This window comes from Ostrea edulis, chromosome 5, assembly GCF_947568905.1.
Source record: "Ostrea edulis chromosome 5, xbOstEdul1.1, whole genome shotgun sequence".
NCBI classification, from domain to species: domain Eukaryota; kingdom Metazoa; phylum Mollusca; class Bivalvia; order Ostreida; family Ostreidae; genus Ostrea; species Ostrea edulis.
In genome coordinates this window covers 17,506,306-17,522,727 of record NC_079168.1, presented here as the reverse complement: position 1 = coordinate 17,522,727, position 16,422 = coordinate 17,506,306, and positions in this window count along the sequence as shown.

Sequence of the window (16,422 nt, the reverse complement as noted above, 5' to 3'; positions counted from 1 at the left end):
CCAAATTAACATAAACTCAAATAATTGAAGATATCTTTAATTATTTGAAAATATCACCAATTTATTTGATGAGCGCAGCAATTCAATTAAAGATCTTTTCAAATAATTAATGATATCTTCAAATTTTATAATCCGTTTCGCGAATTATAAAGCGTAAACTGACCAAACCAGGTTACACTCGTATAACTTGCCCCAGAAATAAAGTCATTCCTTAAATAATTCTTTTAGCGAGAGAGCGATTATTCAATGTGGGATATCTTCAATTCAACAAATCAACAATTGAATTAATGATCTCTTTAATTGAATTGTTGCTCACTTTAAAAAGAATTGATGTGCACTAACCCCATATACAAAATTGTTGTAAATAATTAAATATATCTTCAGTTGAATCAAGGAGATCCTCATATAATTTATACCGAACCCCAAATTAAGGATTCGAATGCTACACCAGAGAAATGTTATGTGGATTAAAAGGGAAGGATAAGTACAACAATATTTTGAAATTGAAAACTTTCAAATTTACTTTCTTTAGACAAAAATGCCGTTTGAGTAGAAAGCAATCTGAAAAAGTTCAAAACCCTTGCTGGACTCGAACCCGCGATCTACAGTTCAGCAGTCGACGTGCTAACCTACTGAGCTACTCAGCTAGGCAATGACATTTGAATGAATTGCTGATATTCATATTTTTCTTCATGTTTTCAAATGATGTCAGCTATTTTAATGAAGTAGATTGAAGAGTACTTCCTTAAATTTTGCGAGCAATAATTCCACCACATTGATGCACGCATCAATTCAATTGATGAGAGCTATTATTAATTTGTTGCGTGTATCAATTCAATTATTGCGAGCAATAATTGAATTGATTCGTGCATCAAATCAATTATTGCTTCATTAATTGAATTGATGCACGCATTAATGACATTCTGAAGCCCGATGTCGGAATGGCCACGCACCACATACACCAAGGACATATGGGTATTTTTGTTCGGCCTGGATTTTCCTTACAGTTGGTTTATAAATAGCGGTCACTTTTGCGTCGGATGTGATTTCCTTTTTCGTCCCTCAGTATAAGACCGATGTTGACCAAGGCGTCCAGACTCTTGAAGATCATTCCGACTGCGACCAGTGGCGGATCTGAGGGAGGATTGCGGAGTTGCAACCGTTTTGAGCCACGAAATACCATCTTGGATCGTACCCACCCTTTCCTCTTTGAACATTTCTGGATTTATCTCTGGTAGCCACACAGTTGTGAGTTGCATTGTAAACTCGAATCTGGTAGAGTCTTGAAATTTTGAAACAGTAAAAATGTCTCTAACGAGTAACCATACCATGCTGTAAGCTCGTCAACTTTCACTTTGAATTCCTGAAACATCAAGGTTTTTTTTCTTCTTAAAACTACTGGGTATTCTGATCGGTTGTGGTCCTAATCTTTAGGTAAATATCGAAATCCGTGTATTGTTTACCTTACATTATTGAATTCTTCATTATCTATCATAAAACAAGGTTAATCTAACGGACATTCAACGTTGTACCATACTTACTTACTTATCCTCTTCGTCCCCGGTGGGACATAAGGCTTCAACAAGTTGTTTCCATCTACCTCTGTCCTTGGCAATATACTGTGCCTGTACCATGCACTGTTAAAAAATGGTCGATTAGATTACAACAAAAAATTGGGATACACCAGAGATCTACATATCCACCCTTATAAAAACCTTTTTTATTCAATTACGCATTTTTTTCTGCGCACGATTGATGTCTTAAATCACTGTATTTTTGCATTTTAATATAAAAAATATCCTGACATATTTTCCCATTACACTTGTGTCCAACACATATCTTTAAACAGTTTAAAACATAATGTACATTATTTATAACGTAATCAAACTGGACGGTCAGTTCAAGGTAAATTGGTCTTATTTTCAAAAGATTAAATCACACAACTCAAATGAAAAAAAAAACCACACAACATATTACACACGAGACATTCATTCGATATAATTACCATATTTAGTTCATTGGAACATTTCGTCTGATTGAACCCACTCCACAATTTCTCTAATTACGTGAATGTGACATTTTCGAATGTTTAGATAACGAAATGGCAATTTCAAAGGAAATTGACAAACAGCATGAAAATACAATGTATGCTATTCACATATTTACAAGAAATCGTCCTAATAATGTTTTACATCATGAAAAGGGATAATGTTAAAGTGTAATATTTTTTAGTTTTGTGAACTTTTGAACGCATACTGGACTTTTGCGAGAACGACTGACTTTCACAGTCAACGGCTGACTTGGACATTTAAACCTGCGTATGGTATGGAAGCACGATATCGTTAACTATATGTAATATCGAATTGTTGGACAATATATACGGAACTTCTTCTGCCTCGCTCTTGAGCTAGATGTTTTTTTGTGATTTCTCTCGATCACGCACGTTAAGCAAAGACGAGCGTGTTCAAACCGCTGCACGTTACAGAATGGTGGCAGCGTAGTGACTCTGGTGTTTGGCTGTCCAGAGGCTTGCTCAGGTAGAGTATGTTTGGGACTTTGTGTCCATGTACGCACTTGGTTTCGTCCTGGGACGACGGCGGTTGTCGTCGTGAACGGCAGATGCTGAAGAGGTGCCAAACAATCAGAAAAGGCCCATGCTAAGCTTCGGGACGAAGCTTCCCTGAGCAGGGGGGAGGGGGGGAGTGTAGCAGACAGTATGTAGGGAATTTCTATGGCCTCGCTAGTGAGCTAGCTTTTCCAGTGAAATGGCAGAGTCTCCCTCTATTGAAGCAACGGCTAGTGTGTTAAAATCGCTGCACGTTACAATATTATTACGGTAGGCCTGTTACATTTCAAATCACTTGAACTTCTTTCACAAGGCTATTTTTTATGCATACCTAGATGTACAATGTTAACTCGCACGGATACATTGATTCATGTTTAAACTTTACAAAAAGTCATTACATCATGACAAATCGAATGCAGGAGTTTTGCGTTTTATTTTATCATTAAAATGTATGAAGTTGTTATACAGCTTTATTCGATTAAACACACACATATACAAACAGTGCATGCTAAGCGTACCGACAATTCGGAATTACATGTGCATATCTGCACTAATGGAGATCTGTAGCTCTCTGGGAAAATATTTGGTCATACCAGAGAGCTACAGATCCATCCATTATAAAAAGCTTTGATTCACGGCGCAGGTTGCTGTATTCTTGCATGATGATATCAAAACCTTCCTAACATATTTTCCCAGTATATTTCTGTCCAAACATTTATTAAAGCCCCATGTGAACCGAAAACTCGCATCTTTAATTGATTACGTTTGTAGATATAGCCATGTTAGGTAGCAGTCAATTCGAATCCCGTTGATTTTTTTTTTATATATCTATTCATTCCATTCAATATGAAGTACGTACTCTGTCTTCATTTATACATAACATCTGGTGTGTCCAGGGGTTCGTGTTTGCCCAACTATCTATTTTGTATTGCTTGTAGGAGTTATGAGATTGATCACTGTTCGTTATCATCACCTTTCATATAATAAACACGAATACTGGACGTAAATTTTGAAAAGTAATCCTAGTACGCTATGAATGCTATAAGTCTGGTCCCTGTCCCCGATGATTTTTTCAATACTGACATAAAAACAGAAATTGGCGGGGATGGAACTGGAACTGTTTCATTTAAAATATATAGGCAAACGGCAAAAGTTTCTCGAGAAAAAAGTTATTAATGTTATTAATTGTGATACAAATTCGACTGTTCAGGCGAGCCATGACGCCCGGAGGCCTATTTTTTGATATCATTAGATAGATCTTGCAAAACTGAACAACTTTTATTCTACATGTCTTATCAAAAGGTTCGTGAGAAAAAACTCCATTGAAGAAGATCTATGTTTACACATAAACACTAAATACCAAGTTTGGCCCCGTCCTGGATTCAGAACGTCTACCATGGATGAAAGGTGAAGATAACGAACAGTGATTAATTTCATAACTTCTATAAGCAATTCAAAATAGATATTTGGGCAAACACGGACCCCTGGATACACCAGTGGTGGGATCAGGTGCCTGGGAGGAGTAAACATCCCCTGTCGACCGGTCACACCCGCTAATTTACAATTTCGGTAGAGGACTTTCAGCTCTATATGACCAGATCTATGTATTCAGTTTTTCTTACAGACGTAAGGTCATCAGGGAGGTTTTTTAAACATTGGTCAATGTTTGCTCCATCCTTAAGGCCCCGGGTGTGCAGGAGTCCTGAAATATATACTTTATACCCCCTTGTCCTAAAGATGCTTCATACCAAATATGAAAAAATAAATAAATGGCAGTTATCAGGAAGATAAGAATGGTCAAGTGTTCACGCACGACGACGGATATTGACCAATTGCATTAATTAATTTAAGTGACTTAAAAATATTTATGGGGATATTAAGTCACAGACTTTACTGTTTTAGAAACAGTGCGAGTATGGAAATGAACCGGAACAACTCTATAATGTTTGGACAACTTAAACATTTCTGTACATTGCAGCGGTTCATCACTTATCCATGTATACAGATATGTCACGAAAAGGTTTCCGTGTTATATGCTGGTGTCAAAGTCAGCCGTTGACTGTAAAAGTCAGCTCATCTCGCAAAAGTCCACTACTACCCTCCATTTATTAACTGAGGTGAATATAACACATTTGAGGAATTGATACAATTTAAGCTCAAGTTAAAAAATAGCATGGTGCCATCAATCGAAGACCGCATCGTACTGTGCAAGCCCTACATTTTGTATGTTCAGGGGGAGATGACTCAAGCGGGATTGTGAAAAATAAAGCCATTGCTTGTGGGTTGTCGGTAGGCGGGGCGTTTTACACCGTACCTTACCCATTGCCTGTGGGTTGTCGGTAGGCGGGGCGTTTTACACCGTACCCTACCCATTGCCTGTGGGTTGTCGGTAGGCGGGGCGTTTTACACCGTACCCTACCCATTGCCTGTGGGTTGTCGGTAGGCGGGGCGTTTTACACCGTGCAATGATTGATCTTGGCTATCACAATCTAAATTCGTTTAAAATAAAACTTAAGCCCATTGAATGCACATAAAGCTCATATGAAAAGGGTATACAATGCAATGTTTTTCTATTTATGATAAATCCTCGGTGTTCTATGACGAGATACACCGAAAGGCTATCACTATAAACCTGCATTTCAAAACAGCTAGCAGGATTGGAGAGTAAAGAAAACTAGGCCGGATACAGCCTTAAACCATCAACTTCTATTGAAAACGTTACCATTATCTTCAACTGAAAAAAGTGAAGCTTAAACTATTGATGAAACACATTTTCTACAGAACTAGGTGATACGTTTTAATATCACTACGCTAGCAAACAGTGAGACAAAGACAGAATTTCAGCTGGTGTTTAGAAACCGTTTCTCGGCCTTCAAGAACTACAAAGTGAAGGCAAATGAAGAAGACTGGTACCAGATAAACAAATAATCTACTAAATCTGCATGTGGAAAGTCAATCGGAGCCAGAAAGAGATGACACCAAGAATGGATCTCTTCAAAAGATAGAAGAAAGAGACTTAAGGAGCATCAATAAAGCAGCCTCAGCGGTGTACAGTAAATCAAATCAAGAAGTTAAGCAGATTACAAGGAGAGACAAAAGAAATCTTGACAGCAAAGCTCGTCACGGGAGCAGAAGAAGCAGCTATATAGAACAACCTTAAAGTTCCGTACAACAACATCCGTACAACAACATCCGATTTTTCACTATAAAAACATCAGAAAATAAAAGGAATCGATCGTTTAACGATAAAGAGGAAAATACACTATACATCTTGGAGGAACAAGTGCATAGGTGGGTAACGCACTTCAGATATGACATTTTTATACCGACACGTAAAAGACGAGAAGACCACATGCAAAAGATCTAATGGAGATCATCCATAAGCGTCTTTTATAAGCAGAAATTAAGAATGCAATATCATTCTTGAAATACAAGGCTCTTGGACTAGAAAACAACCTTGCAGAAATCATGAAATCATATGTACAATGTGGACATAATGGCCTAGATGCTATATGATACATGCATCTTATTTAGTTATGGAAGGAAGTACCATCAGAAGGAAGGAAGGCCACCTCGTAAATCTACCCGAAAAGGGAAATCTAAGTATCTGTGACAAGAAATTCTAAGTCTTTGTGACAATTATAGAGGGGTAATGTTCCTGTCTGTTCTGGGAAAAGTGCTTAATCGAGTCAAATTACATCCACATCTGAGAGCAAAAGTGGATGGCAAACTTTATGACAACCAAGCACGGTCTAGACAAAAATCACATCATGTGTTTACCAAATCGCAACTCTGCTAATTATATTTAGAACAACATAAATAGTTTGAGCCACCACTCTATGTAATCTTCGTTGATTTCGAAAAAAAAAAAACCCACCATTTGATAGCCTAGACAGAGAAACACTTTGGCAACTCATGAAGTATTATGACATCTCTGATAAATCTATAAACATCATCAGGAATTTAAATTCACATAGATACGTGAAAGACAGAAAACCAAAAGGGAGAAGAAAAGTGGGAAGGCCGAAAACAACTTGACGAAGAACAACCAAAAAAGAAAAAGACCAACTTCGATGGAAAGCTGGAGTGTAACTAGGGTGATTGCCTTTGCCAGAGGTAAATAGAGATGTGTCACTAGGGCCTTATGTGACAGTGGATATGAAGAGGGTAGGTGAGGTGACGTGAAGGACACTGGGACCTTATGTGATACTGAGTGGTGGACATGAAGAGGATAGGTGAGGTGACGTGAAGGACACTGTGACCTTATGTGATACTGAGTGGAGGACATGAAGAGGATAGGTGAGGTGACGTGAAGGACACTGGGCCTTATGTGATACTGAGTAGGATAGGTGAGGTGACGTGAAGGACACTGGGGCTTTATGTGATACTGAGTAGTGGATATGAAGAGGATAGGTGAGGTGACGTGAAGGACACTGGGGCTTTATGTGATACTGAGTAGTGGATATGAAGAGGGTAGGTGAGGTGACGTGAAGGACACTGGGACCTTATGTGATACTGAGTAGTGGATATGAAGAGGGTAGGTGAGGTGACGTGAAGGACACTGGGCCTTATGTGATACTGAGTAGTGGATATGAAGAGGATAGGTGAGGTGACGTGAAGGACACTGGGCCGTATGTGATACTGAGTAGTGGACATGAAGAGGATAGGTGAGGTGACGTGAAGGACACTGGGCCTTATGTGATACTGAGTAGTGGACATGAAAAGGGTAGGTGAGGTGACGTGAAGGACACTGGGCCTTATGTGATACTGAGTAGTGGATATGAAGAGGATAGGTGAGGTGACGTGAAGGACACTGGGCCTTATGTGATACTGAATAGTGGATATGAAGAGGATAGGTGAGGTGACGTGAAGGACACTGGGCCTTATGTGATACTGAGTAGTGGACATGAAAAGGGTAGGTGAGGTGACGTGAAGGACACTGGGCCTTATGTGATACTGAGTAGTGGATATGAAGAGGATAGGTGAGGTGACGTGAAGGACACTGGGGCTTTATGTGATACTGAGTAGTGGACATGAAGAGGGTAGGTGAGGTGACGTGAAGGGCAACTAAGACAACATTAACTGGCAAGCTTGGAAATACACAGCGTTCGTGACTGTCGTCTGTTACAGTCAAAACATTTGACGTCACAAATGAAAAGGGCAGGTACGATTAAGCGCGGATGACCGTGAAAACATTGGATTTGTAATCAGAATTAAGCAAGGCTATCTTTGTACACATCAAGAATAATCATAAATCCTCGGTGAGGTTTCTGCATAAACATTATTGCATATGATATGTGAATCCCACATAGTTAAAAACAGTCCCCTTTCGGGCTATATCTAGTAAAATCACCCACAGTCAGGGGCGTAGCTCGCCAGATATGAAGTGCACATATGAATTACGGCTAAGGGGCATTGGAGCCGCTAAAGTGTTCAACAGGAAATGGTGTTAACAAAGAGTAGTAACTCTAATAGAGTAATCTATTAATACAAACGCTCGGCATTTAGAAGTGAGAATCACGGGTCTTTCGGATGTGACCTATAAAGCAGAGATCCCATGTTGCGCTATGCATAGGTCTATTTGTGATATTTCACCTACAGTTGGTGACGTCTCAATATGAGTGAACAATTCTCGAAGGGGCGTTGACTAATGAAATCCTTCCTAACAAATCAAAAGAAATAATCCTTCGGATATATTGATTGATTATTGTTCAACGTCCCTCTCGAGAATATTTCACTCATATGGAGACTTCAAAATTGCCGGTGAAGGGCTGCAAAATTAAGGCCTAAGCTCGGCGCTTACGCCTTTGAGCAGGGAGGGATCTTTATCGCGCCACGCCTGCTGTGACACAAGACCTCGGTTTTTGCGGTCTCATCCGAAGGACCGCCCCATTTAGTCGCCTTTTACGACAAACAAGGGGTACTTAAAACCTATTCTAACCCGGATCCCCACGGATATAATTAAAATGAATAAATGTTACAATGCAAACGGAAATTATACAATACAAATGATTGATTATTTTATGTCTCATCGAGAATGTTTCACTTATACTGAGACGTCACCAGCCGTAGGTGAAGTAGTACAAATTCAGACCTTTGCTTAGCGCTCAGGGCCGTAGCAGTGAGGGTTCTTTATCATGTCAACTATTTACAACTGAAAAATCCAATAATACAAATGGAAAATTATATAATACAAATGAAAATATACAATATAAATGGAAAATTATACAATACAAATGAAAATTTATACAATATGAATGAAAAAATATACAATTCAAATATATCGTTGTAGTCTTACATCGCCGTCTCAAAAATTTAATATCTAAACATTTTAAACATATTTTCCCACTATACTTGTATCCAAACATACGTACCTTTAAACACTCATTAAAGCCCTATGCGACCGGGAAAACGCACAGCTTCTTTTCGTATGTTGACGTATGTAGCCGTCCGTCCGTAAACTAACATTTTCGACTACTTCTTAAGAACCAGTGTTGATTTCTGCCAAATTTCTAACAAAGAATTCACGGTTGTTCAAAAATAAGTAGAGATGATTCTAAAAGAATTCGTAAAGTTTTGTGGCATTTTTTAAACATCTTTAAAGAACCACTAGCCCAATTTCAATCGACCTTGACACACATCATCCTTGAATGAAGGGGATTCAAGTTCGTTCAAATGAAGGGTCGTGCTCCCTCCAGAGAGAGATAATCAAGAAAAAGCAAAGGGGATCAAAGTTTTCTAGGGTGATATATAAGGCCATGCTTAATCAAATTAATATGTAAACTTGTATTCTCGTTTGTTCAAATTGTGGTCCCTAGGGAATAAGATGAGGCTACAATAGGGGATCAAAGTTTTACATGGGAATATATTGAGAAAATCTTGAAAAATCTTAGAGCAGGGCCACGAATACTCATATTACTGTGAATTTACAGTAAGTGTGAACGACTCAGCTTCTCAAGTTCATTCGAGGTATCGGATAGTTGGTTTCAAAACAAATCTGTCAATGTTGACGCATCAAGGAAAGAACAATCACTGCGATTGGACCAATATTTAAAGGGGCGGGAATAAAAATAATTTTAGATGGTCACACGTGTCTTTACACTAGCGTGTCATCACATAATCTTTTAGCACGATGGAAGAGACTGCGAAAAGGGAAAACCAATACCAACTAAAACAATGACGTTGATTTTAAAATTACATACCGAGAGTTTATTTTATGGTAAAATCAGTAAGAAATTAGGCGTCGCAAAGGCCACGTTATAAAATTGTCAATCATGGGAACTCTTGCACCGAAAATGTCGCCAACGAAGCTCATACCGGCAATGCTCACACCGGATGTACTTTTGTTAATCGAGTATGAAATTAAAAAGAAATCAAGTGTATATTAATAGAGAAATCAGACAAAATTTATTAAGAAGAAATATTTGTACCCCTGACAATGTACCAAAGGTGTCTTTAATTTGTAGAACTGCGAGAAATTTTTAGGGAAATGACTTTCAAGAAACTGCAAAGAAAATCCAAGAGAAGCATATTTCGTCTGAACACAGGGACTCGTCACGAAATATTTGTCTTTTTAAAATTGACATCGTCTATTCTATATTTACAAATAAATGTAAATATAGAATAGAGAGGGTCAATTCGTGACGAGCCCCTGTGGTCTGAACACGAACGAAGTGTTGAAAATTTCTTTGCTACTGATTTTATTGCAATTTAGGCCGAGTCAGTTATATATATATATATATAGAGAGAGAGAGAGAGAGAGAGAGAGAGAGAGAAACTCTAAACGCTTTGTTGAAATATTTCGACCGGGTTACCGGTCTTCTTCAGTCGTGTTTTCGTGAAGAAGACCGGTAACACGGTCGAAATATTTCAACAAAGTGTTTAGAGTTTTTTCTGTATTTTACTTCCAAAAAAGAGACTTTATATATATATATATATATATATTGACGAAGCGAGTGTCGCGTTCGTACAACGGGTAATCGCAATCATGGACATACCATAGGAACTTGAAATTTTATCAATAAAGTTAATAAAATGTACTTGATTGACCATAGCTCAAGGCTTGGTCAATCAAGTACATTTTATTAACTTTATTGATAAAATTTCAAACTCCTATGGACATACAGTTAGGGGTGGACCAGTGATATAGGTTCAAAGGTACGCCAGTATCGCAACATTAACAATCGACCTTTGCTGTGGTTTATTATGACGTTATAGAATGCTAACGAAATGCTGAATTTCTTTAATAATGTGTTACATGTACAGGAGAGGGGTGGTTTGGGGAATTTAGTTTTTTGCTAGAATTCACAGAACTTGCCGTTGTTCATTCAATTAACAGTATCTAGCGATGGTTACTTCCGAATTTCTTACGAAAATGTGGGTATATATAACAGTAAAAGACATCAAAGCATGCCATGTGTTGAAAATAAATGTTTTCTCGAAGTAGAATATCTATTGATCTTATTACCTAATATGACAAATTATTTTAGGGGCGAGATCAAATGTTCAATATTAGAGAAAACGGAGTTCGCATAGTTCTCACCAAGACACCCCACCCCCCCCCCCCCCCCCCCCAATACAAAACTAAATATGAAGTATGTTGAAACTAATCGATTAACAAGTAAAACAAATGAAAGTGTACATTGAAACTATTAAACGTTTATTAAAATGTATTATTATGTGGTTTTAAAGTCAGTTGTCTTTTTATCCCACTAACGTGTAATCGATGTCAGATGACAGAAACTTACGAGTTTTTACCCCCTCTTCCCCCTAACTATTTGAATTTAGAATTTTTTCCGACATCGATCTTTTCCAATGCTTTGCAAGATTTCGAAAATATCCTCTGACAGATTTATTTTAAAATAACGATATGGAAACTGCGAATGTGAAAGAGACAACAAAACAAAAGCATTGTTCTTAAACGGACAAAATCGCCTATAGAAACACGTACTGAAATTTCTGATCACTTAAAACTGACAAGTATCTACAGGAATTTAAGGGAGTAACCTTTCAATTTTTATTGGGATATCGAGGCAACTGCGGATCCTGCCTTTTCCCGCAGCATTTTCGATCCCGTCTTTTTCTTTTCTTTTCAATATTCAGCACTATTTGAATTCTGGGATATTGCTATCCTGCCCTTTCTTTACATATCGGAGCTCGCCCTTTTCACCCTATATTCCCCCTCCCATACCTATTGATACTGCGATGGATTATAAGTATAACACGGTTATTCCTGTTTAAAAGATAAGGTATCTGATAAAAGTTATATCTTCTAAAGTTTACGAGATATCTTGTATCTTTTATAAGACATCTTATATTTTTTTCTTTATAAGATATCCACAGGCACTCGACGTTTTAAATATCTATAATAAAAAAATTGTTTTCCTGTAAACATAATATTATGTTTACAGGAAGACAATTTTTTTATTATAGATATTTAAAACGTCGAGTGCCTGTGAAGATATCCCATCACTTTTATACATGCAGATATAGATCTAGTATATATAAGATAAACTTTACAAGACATTTTATTAACGTAATCTCAATCTCCGTTGTCAAATCAAAACCGATATTGAATCTCACGCTACGTACGGTGCAATTTACACTGAAATCAAATATTGAAACTTACACTTGTTAGGCACGAGATAATATAATGCCAAATACTTGGGACCGCCTACCTATAATTTAACCGACCTATCAAAAGCGCTCTTTAAAATCACTCGGGGACTTTCCAATGAACTATCTGAAGCACGTCATGTACTTGCCGATATGTCTCGTTCACACTTACTGTAAATCCACAGTAACATGTAATCATCCACAGGTATTGCAGTTTAGAGTTTGTTCAAATTTCATACTCCCGAGGGTAGGATGGAGCCACAGTTGGGAATATATGCTTTAAAAGGGGATATATAGGATAAATCTTTAAAAACCTTCTCAAAATATTGAGTGAACAACACTTGGTCTACCAACCAGCATACCGACCGACAGGTGCAAACCAATTTCCACCTTTTTTCCCAAGGAGGACATAAAATCTATTCAATGTATACTTCGATGAACAAAATAATTTATAGTGTCAATCCTGTAACGAAGTATTTGTTCCTGCTATAATGATTTGATTTAGTGTTTCTATAAGTAAAGTAAAAATGCCAACCATGCAATGCTAAATATGATTTGTGTGACGAAAAGTAGATCTTCACTTTATTGCAAGTTTATTGATAAGTCTGGCTCGTTTTAAATTTATTGTGGGAATATTTATTTACAGTAGATCAATTTAGAATTCTATGAATGGGAAAACTGTTCGGTATGAAATAGTGGTAATCACCTACTGGTTCAGGAGTGCGTATATTGAGTCGTCATACTTCATACCTGTAGTTAAAGCTGACATGAATTCAAAAATACGTACATTTCTCACCTCTCTCAGATAGCATTATTTACTCTACACGTATATACCCCCTAAGTGATTGTCACACCTGAGTGATTTTCTAGGTGGACTCGACCAGTGCACATCTCCGATAGTAATATATAGGGAATGAGACATATATAGGCCCTAAATTCACGTTTTAAAACATCAAGTTTTACTCAAAATTACAAAATGTATAATTGTATAGTAGTGAAACATTCTAAAAGTTTAGATAATGTAGACAAATATACGGGGGGGGGGGGGGGGGGGGGGGGGGGGGATTTTCTTGCAAGTGCATGAAAGTATTTACAGTTTCTTATGAAATAAATACAAAGAAATCATTTGCCAATTAAATACTGATAGAATGAAATACGCATATAACATAAAATATGTATTATTCACGTCAATTCTTGCAAAATACAGGTGCATATACATAGTCTGTAATGTACATGACATACTCCTAACTCGCCAACACCCAACACCCCCACCACCACCACCACCACCACCACTGGAATAAACGCATCAAATGTGGACATCTATTCAACAGGTACCGGAGATGTGCACTTACTGAAAACGTTAGATTATCTTTATTCCTATAAATCCACGAAACAAAATAATTTTGCAGTTTATAGAAATCGGGCATCTGATCATGCACGTACAATTATACATAGACACTGAACATCTGGTTGGAGATATTACGTGCAAAATTCAAAATTTATTGATGATCACATACAAACTTAGATAAATAAGGGAATAATGATCGGAAATGTACATCTAGGTGAAAATACGGGTACATTTGCAATCCAAGATAAACAGTTGATTACACAAGTACACATATAAAAGGAAATATATAAACGAAAATATAGTACGACTTTCGAGATTCGTTGTCTCTTTGGGAATCGCATAATTATTTACAGTCATTTTGCATGTACATAGTCATTGATTTTACAATTTTAAAACATTTTAAAATTTCTGATTGACAATATACATGTATTGGAAACCTACAGGAGTTGCATCGGTGCTTATAATTGAATTCATCATTAAATTTTTAAAAAAAAATATCAGTTTGAACTCTGCATGTAGAAAATACTGACTTTGTATGTTGTAATAACGGAAGAAGTTCAATTGGTTTTGAAAGAAAAGTGCATATGTACATTTCATTAAATCCCAAAGGAGTTCGAATTTATGTATTCCCCTATTAATTATTTTGTCTGCAAGATTCGTCCCCGAAAATTCAGAAACATGTTTTCGGTCAGAGCAGAAATTAATTCGTTTTGAAGTACATCTAGATTGAATGCAAATGTGGATTTCTTTCTTTTTAATTTCACCAGACGCATTGGCACCCCCCCCCCCCCCCCCGAACTATGCAGTTTTGTTCTTATTGATATCTAAACCAGTACATGAATCCGGACGTTTGTTCGTGATCTTTCGGTACATACATACATACATACCATGGATAACCCATGAAAGCTCAAAAGCTTATTGCCAACGGGATCCTCTGGTGCACGGATGTTTGCGCTAGGGGGTCATTTATATGGGAGGAAACCCATGTGCCTGTCATACCCTCTCATATACGACCACTGCCGATCACGGGGATCGAACGCGTGTCGCAGCGGTGAGAAGCAAGAGCGTTACCCGAACACCTGATAGACAATGAAAAAATAGGCTGGCTGAGCGATTGATTAGCAAGGAGACTATCCAGAGAGTTTCTGTAAGGATGTTGGTATCAGCTCAAGTTCGCATGATTTGGGGGGTGTTGGGGTGTTGGGATGATGATTGATTGATTGTAAATCGTTTAACTTCCTCTCGAGAATTTTTCACTCATATCTCCAGAGACGTCACCATTACCGGTGACATCATGAATATCGTTTGTGATGCTAGTTTAAAGGTAGGTAGATGAACACCGGGAAACTCTTTATCAGCTTATAGTAGATCTACATCAAACTGTTTGCCATTTCACAATTCCTTTCTGATTTTTAAACCTTGGTCTTGAATAAATTTTCAAACGCGTTAGCCAGCATTTCGTCCCATTGATGGACCGACAGCACTACTTCGACTCTCATAATTTTGTGATGCGGTACAGTTATTTCTGATCGTTCCCGACCTCCATGATTTTGTTGGAATAGTAAGCTTTCTTACAGTGGCCAGAAAACTTTGATACATGGGCACAGATATTTCATTGTGGATACATGTACTAGTTGTTGAATTGGTTATACGCATCTGTCTCTCTGCCTTTTTACGCCCCTTTTGGATTTTCGAAGTTCACTAGTGTACCATGGTAAGTCTAGACTGTTCAGGTGCAGCAGCGTTTAGAATGTTCCGTGGTGTAGGGTTGTATGTTTGCACTAATTCCTCAACAGGACCTACACGTGTGTGCATTTCAGCAGAAGCACGGATGTTATCTTTAAGATTGTTTAATGCGACATTGCGCAATTTCCAAAATTCGATAGCATTACACTCCTTTGGTGGGTTGGATAATGCAAGTTTGGAACAGATAGCGAGATGTTGGGTCCTTTCAAAACACACAATTCACTAATTAGAATTTATTCAGTATGTATTTAGAATCTTTCACCATCAGAACACCCAGGGTGTGGTCTCCTCTATGTGATCCTTTGACGCGCTGAACCAATTCATAATCATCTAAAATCCCCAGAAACATGATGGCTTCAGAGTACTGCGCATCATCAACATAAAAGTCAACATCAACAGTAATGAGCAATTCCCTCTGATCGATCATCAAGCTGTTCAGAAAATGGGACCATGTCGATTCGATATACATGCATCTGTGAACTCGAAATATGACACCAGTCTTCCATATCTGCTTCATATTTTTATATTTCATTGAACATAGCTGTCAATGGCTTCAGCTTCTCCACCGTCAACTTACTATATTTGTGTAGAAACATTCTATTATCACCCGCATGTAGTGCTGATTCGATACACAAGAGCATGTGCTGCGTATGATCGATTTTAGAATAGAGACAGGCTACTGACAAACAAGTATAAGTTTGAGGGGTTTCAACAATTTAGTTTCTAGTCAGCATTTCGCAAATTCTATGGTTGTTACAATGATAGAATTTGCATATACATGCTATCACTAGGTCAAATGCTGCCTAACGTGTTTAATACCAATTGTTAAGTCGTTCTTTACATATAGATTTTGACGACGGATTACTCTATTTACCTGATCAAGACATATGCTCAAGGTGGGTGTGACCAGTCAACAGGGGATGCCTACTCTTCCTAGGCACCTGATTTTCATGGATGGGGAGGTTAGTATACTATACGAGTGTCGTTAACGCACTCCAGGTATTCAAAGTGCATGAAGTTACCACCTCTACACACAGCTTCAAGCTGCTCAACATGTCGGGTTTCCTGTCCCGGCTTTATCAGCCTAAAACTTAACTGGCCATCAATCAGCGCATTCCACCGATATTAGAAAATATTTAGGAATTTC